The sequence below is a fragment of the Octopus sinensis genome, unplaced genomic scaffold, assembly GCF_006345805.1.
Source record: "Octopus sinensis unplaced genomic scaffold, ASM634580v1 Contig13524, whole genome shotgun sequence".
Classification (NCBI taxonomy): domain Eukaryota; kingdom Metazoa; phylum Mollusca; class Cephalopoda; order Octopoda; family Octopodidae; genus Octopus; species Octopus sinensis.
The window spans coordinates 37,501-50,000 of NW_021833003.1; the positions used below are offsets into that span (position 1 = coordinate 37,501).

Below are 12,500 nucleotides of genomic sequence, written 5' to 3' on the forward strand. Positions count from 1 at the left end.
TAGCCATATTGAGATGGCTATTATACTTTACATCTCTAAAAATGCTTATATAGTTATTTCCCTTACAAACCCGAGCAACGCCGGGCGATACTGCTAGTAAACAATAAAAATAGATCTTTTCATTTTTCAAAATAAAACAAGACTGGCCGTAAGATGGAAAATAATGCTTATTTTTGTATACTTCGACTTTATTTATATTTGAATAGTTTTCTCCTACTTTTATTTAATAGCAAAGTCTTTGATCAAATCCCCAAAATTAATCTGCTGCTATACTTAGTATAAATAAGGCATCGCGAATATTATTTTAGTAAGTTTAAAGTGATTTCTTTTGTGCCGTAAACCCTTTACCATTTCTGTGGTACCCCACTGAGTATACGACCTCATGGTTAGAATCTTCGGCTAATGTACGGCTTCAGGATTTGGAGTCCTCGGCTAGTGAACGGTCTAATGGTTTGTGTGTAATGTAGTGGGTTCAATTCCTGAGTAGGGCGGCGCGTTGTATCCTTGAATAAGTCACTCCGTTTTACGTTGGGCCAATCTACTCACCGGTAATGAGTACCAGATGGATTCTGGTGCAGCCTTCTCCCCCCCCCCCATCCTCTCTAGTCGCCACATCTTGAATATTCTGTTACAGCAAGAGGGCGGGAACTGAGTGGGAGTATATGTCTCCTCGCAACAACACAGATGTCTAAAACAATTTAGTTGAAGCTTATTTCAGTACATTTTACCAAACCGAAATTTTGCTCGTGGCAGTTGATTGTACTTTGTACTTGTGTAACAGTGGGAAAAAAGTGGCCTTGTAAAATATAGTACTAGACTACGGAGTCAGGAGCTCAAATGCACTTAACGGAGTTGCTCTTGTCGTTTTGTTTTTCCTTGCATTGTTGCTTAAGTCCAGGCCAACTCAAAATTGAACAAACCTATGATCAGAGACTTTCCAGCCGTGACTATCTCATCTTTTTTATATATCAATTACTACATTGTCGGATATCTACTTCCTTATTTAAAGCTGTTGGGTGCAATTTGAGGGCTATTTGGATGCTATTTCTATGAAGTCAAGCAACCACACAGTCACTCCTGACGGTTTTTTGTTGTTGTTATTGTTGTTGTTGTTTAACACCGGCTGAGCTCTAATTGATCATATCTACCTTCGATCCGTGACTATCCTGCCTTTTATTCCAACAAAGCATCTGCAGGATTAAAAGACAGGGAAGTCACGACTGGAACTCGCTCTTTACTTTTTGTTACTAGATGATAGAATGTGTTTTGAGAGAAATTTGGCTACTATTTCTAACAAGTCGAAAGACCACTTAAAAGACACTTTTTTCTTTTTTTGGCAAATGTTGCTTTTACCAGGTGCTCCTAATACAACAGGAATAACTTTCTCTCGCGATTCCTTGAGTTCTTTCGATTTTCTGATAAAAATTCAGAAATGTTATATTTAACATTCTTTCGTTTCTCATCTGTTATCTTATGGCAACAAATCGATAATCTTGCATACTCGTTTTTTTCTTCTTTTTTTTCCGTTTGTATATTCTTGTCTATAAAGATCAAATCTGATCTTCCAATCGCTGTTCCCTTGTGAGATGATACTGCAAAAAACAAAAGCGCAAAAAATCATATAATATTCATTTCTAATAGCATTTTCAGTGATTGGTGGTGTGAGGAGTTACCATGATACGACTTTTTTTATTATTATCTACTTTGGATCAGTTTTCTATTAGTACACAGTGGATGGAAGCACTCCGTCGGTTACGACGACGAGGGTTCCGGTTGATCCGATCAACGGAACAGCCTGCTCGTGAAATTAACGTGTAAGTGGCTGAGCACTCCGCAGACACGTGTACCCTTAACGTAGTTCTCGGGGATTTTCAGCGTGACACAGAGAGTGACAAGGCCGGCCCTTTGAAATACAGGTACACAGAAACAGGAAGTAAGAGTGAGAGAAAGTTGTGGTGAAAGAGTACACCAGGGATCACCACCATCCCTGCCGGAGCCTCGTGGAGCTTTAGGTGTTTTCGCTCAATAAACACTCACAACGCCCGGTGTGGGAATCGAAACCGCGATCCTATGACCGCGAGTCCGCTGCCCTAACCACTGGGCCATTGCGCCTCCTTAGTACACAGTACAAGAGTGCTCGAACTTTCTTTGATGAAGGACGACTTATAATTTAAGTCTTTTTACCTAGGCGTGGCCTAGTGGTTCGAGCATTAGCTCGCTATCATAAGATCGTGGGTTCGATTCCCAGAACGAGTGGTGCATTGTGTCTTCATTTCATGCCGCTTCATTCTGCTCGATTGAAAATGGATCTTAGCCACTGACTGATGTAACTCTCTCTCTCTCTCCCTCTCTCTCTCTCTCTCTCCCTCACACACACACCCTCTCCATTACTCTACTGCTGTCTTATCTTGAATGTTCCGCTGGGTTAAGGGTAGGACAGCTGAGATGGAATCTATATCTTCTCGCAATAACAAATTTACCTTTCATCCTTTTGGGAGTCGATAAAATAATGTACCAGTCAGAAAGTAGGGTCAATGTAATCGACTAGTTACCTCCCCTAATGATTGTTGACCTTGTGGAAATTTACTCAATCAAAAAAAAACGCGAATTGTGACTTTAAACAAGACAGTCGAGCGTTCAGTCTACGCTTAGCTGCAGAAACGTAGAAAAGATAACTTTATTATACTGAATAAATATTTTTTCTGCTACAGACACAAGGCCTGAAATCTATGGAAGGGTGATAGTCGATTACATCGACTCCAGCACTCAGCTGGTACTTATTTTATCCATCTCCGAAAGAATGAAGGAAGAGTCGACCTCGACAGAAACAATATTGGTTTCAATTTTTGGCACAAGGCCAGCAATTTCGGGGGAGGGTGAAAGCCGTTTAGGTTGACCTCAGTGTTTAACTAGTACTTATTTTATCGACCCCGAAAGGATGAAAGGCAAAGTCGACCTCGGCGAAATTTGAACACGGAACGTATAGACGGACGAAATGCTGTTGCTACGCATTTGTCCGGGTGATAATGATTCTGCCAACCGGCCGCTTTTGCTTTCGAATTTTGGCGTAATACTAACAGTTTTGAAGTACAGGAGTGTTAGTCGATGAAAGCAAAGCTAGTACTCAACCATAAAAAGATATATATATATAAATGGATGAATGAATTATCCTTTGTTTACCGTTAACATGGAAAATTCAATAAACAGTTACTAGGATAGCAAAATGATGATGATGATGATGATGATGATGAGGAGGAGGAGGAGGAGGAGGATGACGATGACAACGACGACTACGACGAGGGGTATTTTTAATTTGATTCAGTTTTGATTCAGTTTTGATTCGATAGTTTCGTTAATATAATTAAGTCCATTTATTTACTTATATATATATATATATATATAATACAGATATTTTGATGGATATTTTGTTGTATTCTTGTGAAACATGGACTTGTTATGAAAGGTATTTTAAATTGTTAGAACAATTCCACCAAAAATGCCTTCATCGCATTTTAAACATAAAATGGAGTTCTTTTACTCCAAACACAGATATCGTTGCATCTGCAGGCATCACCTCAATTAAAGCTATGATTTTGAGGAACCAAATGAGATAGTGTGCCCATATTGTTCGAATGGCGGATGGACGCGTGCTGAAGCAGTTGTTTGATGGTGAGCTTGCTGAGGGAAAACGCTATCGGCGTAAACCTAAAAAAAAGGTTTAAGGACGGCATAAGAACTATTATGAAGTCACTTGGAATGGATCCAGAAGGCATAGAAACCCTTACTTCGGATCGAGCGGGATGGCGAACAAAAGTGTGGAGTGGAGTAAAAGCATTGGAAGAGGCCAGGATAACACATGTAAGACTCAAAAGAGATCTAAGGAAGAATGTTACGATTGAGAAGGTAAATGACAATGACCTTTTTGTGTACACAGTTTGTGACAGACCATACCTTTCTTTTGCTGGGCTCAAATCTCATTTGTGAACCCCTGGAAAACAAACCTCCACCAGCTATTCTGCCTATATGTCAGTGCACATCTTTGAATACAGTGTATGCCAGAAGGTTTTCAAATCTAACGGAGGGTTCAAAAGACATTTTAAGATCCACAAAGATCAGAACTTATCTGCAGCTCTTGGTGGTCCAAACTGGAGGTGCAATCTATGTGGGTGTCTTTTCAGAACATTGTCTGGTTTAAAAAGCCACATCAGATGCCATGCTGGGGCTAAGGTGTAGGTACAGCAGGTGGTCAGACTCTGCATAAGGAGTAGACAACCACTATGTATATGTGTGTGTTTGTGTGTGTGTGTGTGTGTGTGTGTGTGGTGTGTGTGTGTGTGTGCGTGTGTGTGTGTGTGTGTGTGTGTGTGTGTGTGTGTGTGTGTGTGTGTGTGTGTTTTACAATTACATAGGACCCTCAAATTGTTGCAGTTAGTAGGAACCCAAATATCGACTATTTGAGAAAAACATGTATTGCTTTCCACGCTTGAAAATTAACTCTTCCTTCCGCCTACCAATTTTTTTTTGTTTTATTTTTTGTTTTTTTTTTGTTTTTGCATTTCCGAATGTAAAAATTTGAAAACAACATTGTTAGTATTGCGAGTGTTTTATGAGCAGTATTAGTAAGAGCATAAACGTTTTCCATTTTGTGTCTCTTTGATATTTCAGTATTTGCATAATAAATGAAACACAAGCATTTATTTTTAATCATTACGGACAAAAATTGTCCTCCCATTGTTTGTTATAATGGTGTGTATTTTATCTTTATAAGTCATTGGCAATCCATCATTAACGGTATATACTGGAAAATAAAATGGTGGTCTGAGTAATATGATGTTTGCAATATGGATTGTGAACATCTAATAATAACTAACTCCATTAATTTGGGTTTCCCATTGGATAGAAATATTCATGCACAAACTATTAAAAGATTATAGAATGTGTCTGTAAAGAGGTTTTCTGCAAAATGCAGAACGTGATTATTTTGGTTCTCATATTAATTAATTAAAAATAAAAGATCTCACTATTCAAATGCAAATAATGATTTATTATTGGTGTGCTGACATCGGCACTGATCAGCAAACAGTTTGTTTGCTGAAATTATAAACAAAGCCATCGGCTCTTGTGTCAATGTTTCTACTATGGGCTCAAGGTCCGAAATTTTATGGAAAGGGGTCAGTCGATTACATCGAACCCAGTACTCTGATGATGATGATGATGATGATGATGATGATGATGATGATGACGATGACGATGACGACGACGACGACGACGACTACGACGAGGGGTATTTTTAATTCGATTCGATTTTGATTCAATAGTTTCGTTAATATAATTAAAGATTTTTATTAAGCTTTTTAATTTCAATAAATTAATAATAAATGCTTTTTTTAAAATTAGATGTGACTCTTAATTGCTACAATATGCCTAAATATTTGATTTTCTGGAGTTTTAATTTTTTTTTTATTTCATTATGCCATTGTTCCGGAAAATTCGGCCTTTCTAACGGTTTTCACGGCAGTTGTTGAATGCTTATGAAGACATGCGTTGAAGTTGTTAACAACCAATTATATAGACAGGCACACATTTTATAACCATTTTTACTGGTTATTCTGTAGTTTTCTCGTTAATACGAAAATCTTTCTACGGGCGACTCTTTAGGGACTTATGGGCGAGAGGTGCCATAAAGTGCTCCCTTTCCCCAGAAAGAAGCGTAATTTCTTGTGTATTTTACCTTTGGAACTTCTCAGTTCTTTAAACAGACAATGAGAAACTGGTGAACAATTTGTGTGGATCGCAAGAAGATGTGCAGAGTGAGGAGGACATGTGTTTCGACTGGGAAACGCACAAGCAATAAGTTACAAATTAAAGTGCAGCTATCCGCCTTGTGAGTGGGTTTGGTAGACGGAAACTGAAAGAAGTCCGTCGTATATATGTATGTATATATATATATATATATATATATATATATAATATATATATATATATATATGTGTGTGTGTGTGTGTGTGTGTGTGTGTGTGTCTGTGTTTATCCCCCTCGCCAACATCGCTTGACAACCGATACTGGTTTGTTTCGTCCCCGTAACTTAGCGGTTCGGCAACAAGAGACCGATAGAATAAGTACTAGGCTTGCAAAGAATAAGACCTGGGGTCGATTTGCTCGAGTAAAAAGGCGGTGGTCCAGCATGGCTGCAGTCAAATGACTGAAACAAGTAAAAGAGAGTATTATTATTGAAAGCGGCGAGCTGGCAGAACCGTTAGCACGTCGGGCAAAATACTCAGTGGCGTTTCGTTCGTCTTCGTGATCTGAGCTCAAATTTCGCCACGGTCTACTTTATTTTTCTGGGTCGATGTTAGCGACTTATATTTCCTCCACCCCCCCCCCACTGAAATTGCCAGCCCTGTGCCAAAAATTGAAACCAATATTATAAATTCATCATAGGTTTACTCGCTCACAGCTGACCTAAGCAATAACAACGAATATTTGAGGGCGGCGAGCTGGCAGAACCGTTAGCACGTCGGGCAAAATACTCAGTGGCGTTTCGTTCGTCTTCGTGATCTGAGCTCAAATTTCGCCACGGTCTACTTTATTTTTCTGGGTCGATGTTAGCGACTTATATTTCCTCCACCCCCCCCCACTGAAATTGCCAGCCCTGTGCCAAAAATTGAAACCAATATTATAAATTCATCATAGGTTTACTCGCTCACAGCTGACCTAAGCAATAACAACGAATATTTGAGGGCGGCGAGCTGGCAGAACCGTTAGCACGTCGGGCAAAATACTCAGTGGCGTTTCGTTCGTCTTCGTGATCTGAGCTCAAATTTCGCCACGGTCTACTTTATTTTTCTGGGTCGATGTTAGCGACTTATATTTCCTCCACCCCCCCCCACTGAAATTGCCAGCCCTGTGCCAAAAATTGAAACCAATATTATAAATTCATCATAGGTTTACTCGCTCACAGCTGACCTAAGCAATAACAACGAATATTTGAGGGCGGCGAGCTGGCAGAACCGTTAGCACGTCGGGCAAAATACTCAGTGGCGTTTCGTTCGTCTTCGTGATCTGAGCTCAAATTTCGCCACGGTCTACTTTATTTTTCTGGGTCGATGTTAGCGACTTATATTTCCTCCACCCCCCCCCACTGAAATTGCCAGCCCTGTGCCAAAAATTGAAACCAATATTATAAATTCATCATAGGTTTACTCGCTCACAGCTGACCTAAGCAATAACAACGAATATTTGAGGGCGGCGAGCTGGCAGAAACGTTAGCACGCCGGGCGAAATGCGTAGCCGTATTTCGTCTGCCGTTACGTTCTGAGTTCAAATTCCGCCGAGGTCGACTTTGCCTTTCATCCTTTCGGGGTCGATAAATTAAGTACCAGTTACGATGTAATCGACTTAATTCGTTTGTCTGTCCTTGTTTGTCCCTTCTATGATTAGCCCTTTGTGGGTAGTAAAGAAATGTATATGATGATCGCGATGACAACGATGACGACAATACTCAGATACCAACGTCCAGGGAAACTTTAATAAAGAAAGCTCAAGTTTCTTTTATTTTAATTATATCTCGTGTGTGTGTGTGTGTGTGTGTGTGTGTGTGTGTGTGTGTGTGTGTGTGTGTGTGTACACGCACACATAGAAAAAGTTGAGAGTGTCTTCGAAGTTTCAGCTTGCTAGCTACCATCATACTGTATTGTGTAATCATTAAGTTTAATCTTAAATTGGTTTACTCTTTAATCTTAAATTGGTTTACTCTTTAATCTTAAATTGGTTTCATCTTAAATTAAGTTTAAGCTTCAATTGGTTTACAAAATTCTTGATGTAAACTCATAAGCTAAAATTAATTTTCTTGTACTTTTGAAGGGTCATTACGCCAATATAACCACATGCCCTGTTTCAGTTTCACTTCTTTATTATTAGTTAATTTGTTACTTATTTAAATAGCTAAATAATCGATAGTTTAATCACTCGGTTAATAAACAAATCAATAACAGAGTATGCAAGTGTATATACATGCAGTTTGTCTTTGCATGCATGTATGTATGTTTGTATATGTATATACATATATATCTATATATATATATATATATATATATATATATATATATATATATATATATGCATACACACACATATATATATATATACACAAACTCACACACACATATACATATATATACATACACACACACACACACACACACAATACATATACATATACCTATATATATACATATGTCCACAAGTTTTCTTTTATTCTCTCTCTATTTATTTCCTCGTGTTCCTTTCTGTTGAAGCGCGTAGGTTCGAAACGTAAAAGACTTTCTCACCTTCCCGAGCGTCAAACTAATACACCTGCCTGTTGTTTATACACCTGGCTTCGTCTTTTGTTTTCCTGTAAATTTCAACTGTACATATACATATATATACATACATACATATACACACACGCATGACATACATACTTTATATTAAAGTAAATGCCTCACGCTGTTATGAAATCATTAATGATTTGCGACTAAATCTATTTTTAAAAGGTAGCTTCAAAGTTGCATTCCCCCACTTTCGGTGCCGTGTATATTTATTAAAGTAGTTTGACTTCAGAGTCCCATAACAGCGTGGAGCATTTACGTGTAGTAATAGCCCTTAATATAAAGAACGTATTCATGTTTAAAGAGAAAAATTGCTTATTCTGTATTAATTTTTTTCCTGAACTGGTTTTTCACGCTTGGCTGCTTGATAAATATAGATTTTATCCTTATATATATACTAGCAGTATAGCCCGGCGTTGCTCGGGTTTGTAAGGGAAATAACTATATAAGCATTTTTAGAGAGTTACTTCCCTTATAGATGCCAATTCGGGCTTTCTTAGCCATTTCTGTTTTGGTGTCTTCAAGCCATGAAGTCGTTGTTCTAAAAGAACGCTGGTCTCCTTGACAACGCTTTACGACGTTGATTTCCTTACACTCCCTTCCCACACAGCTTCACGAGGGAGGGAAGAAGGGGGAGAAGCAAACACAGTGCAGGTGTTTTGAGCGTGGACGCCAACTCCGCCGCCATCGACACACGAAAAATTATGCATTCAAATGGAATAAAAAATGATGTTAAATTATTTTTTAAATCGTAGACTCATCGTAGAACGCGCGCTTAATACTCAGACGGGCTCGATATGAATCACGACTATAAGATACCCGAATTGGTTAAACTGCACCGCAAAATGTGGGAGTAGTTAGGAATCTAAATCGAGGGGACAGACACTCAACAACTACAGTTTTATATATATAGATATATATATATATAATTATCTTTCAACCAAAATCACATTTCGACATACTGTGTGATCACTACTATTTCGTATATTCACGACAGACAGACAGAAGGGATGCGGTAAAAAAACCCAAATTTGAGTTTGCAGAACACAGAAACAATATTTATGTATCACCTGATGAAGCGCAAGATCTCAGAATGCAGGGAAACGGTTACATAACCAAATACCTGCGAGCCTGGAGAACTATGCTATGTGGAAACAATTGTAGTGATTACAAATAAATGTTCCTCTACTACTGTTGGATAGCACTGGGTGAAATATGGAGGTGAACGAGCTTTTTACAATACTCTACTACATTCTGTACAGAATATAACCTAATTTATACATGTTGTATGTGTGTGTGTGTGTTTGTGTGTATAAGAATTGATGCGCATGTATCCCTTTGTAATATCATATTATCATATGTCATATATCATAATGTCTGTGCGTGTGTGTATGTATGTGTGTATGTGTGCGTGTGTGTGTGTGTGTAAGAATATATGCGTATCTATCTCTTCGTAATATCATGTATAAATTACATGATAAATTTATGTATCAACTCATTTATATAAATATAAGAATACATGCATGTATATACATATATGCATGTATATATGTATACCTATATATAAACATGTATGAATATATACACGTTTGTATATATATGTGAGTATGCGTGTGTGTTTGTACGCGTGTGTATAAGATTATATGCGTATGTATCCTTTCGTAATATCATATTATCATATATCGTATATCATAATGTCATATATAAATTATATATAAATTATATATATATATGTTATCATATATGTATTTATGCAACTAGTTATGTGTGTGAGTGTGTGTATAATATATATTATATATATATATAATTATATATATATTATATATATATGCAATATATATATATGTGAGAATACATTCATGTATATGTACACATGTATGTACGTATATATGTGTACGTATACATGTATGTGTATATACATACATATATGTATATACCCATGTGTGTATTTATGTTATGCATGTATGCATTTATGTTCTGTATGCATGCATGTATATATGTATTTATGTTATGTATGTATGTATGTATGTATGTATGTATGTATGTTTGTATTTATGTATGTATGTATGTATGTATGTATGTGTGTATGTATGTATGCGTAACTGCTTTCAGAAACTCATGTGAATTGACTGGAGAAAATCAAAACATGGAATATAAAGAAAGAGAAGAAAAAAAAGAAACACTTCCCACAGATTTAGACCTCGTTGGTGATATCAGCAATAACGTTTATTTAATCTAACGCATCGCATCTTTTATTCGTGCAGATGATTCTCAGAGAAATCATAAAGACCATAGATATATCTTTTTATTGCTTTCTAATTCTCATTCAAACATTATCATACAGAATGGTGCCAAGTATTAGCATCAAATCTTGTTTATCGCAAGGGAAATGAAATATTCTCTTGATAATTTTATCAATTTTCTGACTTTCCATTTTGTGTCTTTGTTGTCTAAATTTGGCATTGAGAAAAGAATTCGTCATACATATTTGATGGAACTGTTATCAAATATTCATAAGAATGTAACTTCTCTGAAGATAATATTCTTACTAGCTTTAAGAGCATCGTCGTCAGCAACACCATCGTCATTATCGTTGTCTTCGTCGTCATTCTAACGTCCACTTTTGCATGCTTGCATGGGTTAGACGGAATTCGTTGTTAACCCCTTACCCGGCAGAAACGAATATATGCGTTTTGGCCGAAATCGTTTTTCCTATCTCTGGCGAGTTAACTCGTCAAAAGATAGACTCGCCAAAACACCATTCAAAACATAGTAAAATAAAACAATTAAAAAATATGTCTGAAAAAATACATTTATTTTCAAAATAATTGTTGGGTAAGGGGTTTAAGGCAGAATTTCTAAGCTTTCACGCGTTACCAAGCAAGATGATATTTCCTCCATGACTGAAAAAAACGAAAGGACATCGCTTGTATGACAGTGACGCTCATCTACCACGTGATGTAAAGACATGATGGTAAAAGCACACAGACACCCCGGAATATGTATATGCATATACCTATGTGAACGTATATATACTAGCAGTATAACCCGGCGTTGCTCGGGTTTATTTTTTTTTCGACCCTTTAGAATTGGAATTTTTGAAAAGTAAGACTTTTGCATTATGTAGCTTGTTATTCTCTTTAAGTGAACATTTTTTAAATTTTTTCTTCTACGGAATGAAGAGCAAGCCTTCTTCTATCATACTCTCAATTTTGGTCAACTTGCGCCGCAGGGTCTCGGAGGAGATAGTGTTTAGTTGAAGGCTACCAAACCTCCACACACACACAGACAACTTCAGTTTTATATATATATATATATATATATATATATATAATATATATATATAATATATATTATATATATATATTAAACTTAGATTGTTTTCGGCCATTGTCTGCCCAGGCCATGACTAACTCAATAGCACCACCTGGAAAAGTCTTTTAGTTAATCATTTCGGAACACCATGGACCACTCCAGCAGAGAGTTGTTGTTGGTTGAGACGTATCTAGGTGTAAGTGGTTTGTCCGGTATTCCCTGGAGAAATTTTTCCAGGTACTGTTTAAAAATTGGTAGGTCTTTTTCTACTTCAATTTCTTTTGGGATAACATTGAAAAGTGCAGGACCATTTGCCGTGAAGAAATCGTGTCGCAATGTCCTTATGTGATGAGATCTCGACCTTTGTAGGGGAGCCTAGTCTTGACAGAATTGTAAACATAATACCAATATCATTTGGATAATATTGGTGGAATATTTTCCACATGGTGCAAATAATGTATCGCTCACAGCGGCGCTGCAGAGAATAGAGCTTCAGCTGTTTAAGTCGAGCCCAATAATCAAATCCCATCATGCCATTTGTTTTACTTATTTTTTTTGTGTGTGATTGATCTTTGTGGCGCTTCGATCCTCATTATGTCTTGTTTTCTGTGGTGGGGACCACAATGGGCAGCAGTATTCGAGGTGGGGCCTAGCGAATGTGGAGAAGAGAAGGATGATAGTTTCGTGATCCTTAGATTGGAAAATTCTGAGGATCCATGACGACATTCTGGGGGCAACATCGACTTTTTGTTGATGTGCACACTCCAACTAAGGTTGCTATCAACAGGTACACCTAAGTCTCTGATATTATCC

At 37.4% G+C, this 12,500-nt stretch overlaps 1 long non-coding RNA gene across 2 annotated transcripts in view; it reads left to right on the forward strand.

Moving 5' to 3' along the window:
* LOC118761434 overlaps positions 1-11,027 on the forward strand; it is an 18,634-nt gene extending 7,607 nt beyond the window's left edge. Inside the window, exon 3 of one of the 2 annotated variants that reach the window (XR_004997374.1) lies at positions 10,485-11,027. This is a non-coding gene — a long non-coding RNA (uncharacterized LOC118761434). Of the gene's footprint in view, positions 1-5,747; positions 5,869-10,484 lie in introns of those variants that run through there. The other variant, XR_004997375.1, reaches the window with a different exon arrangement.
* The last annotated feature ends 1,473 nt before the right edge of the window (positions 11,028-12,500 follow it).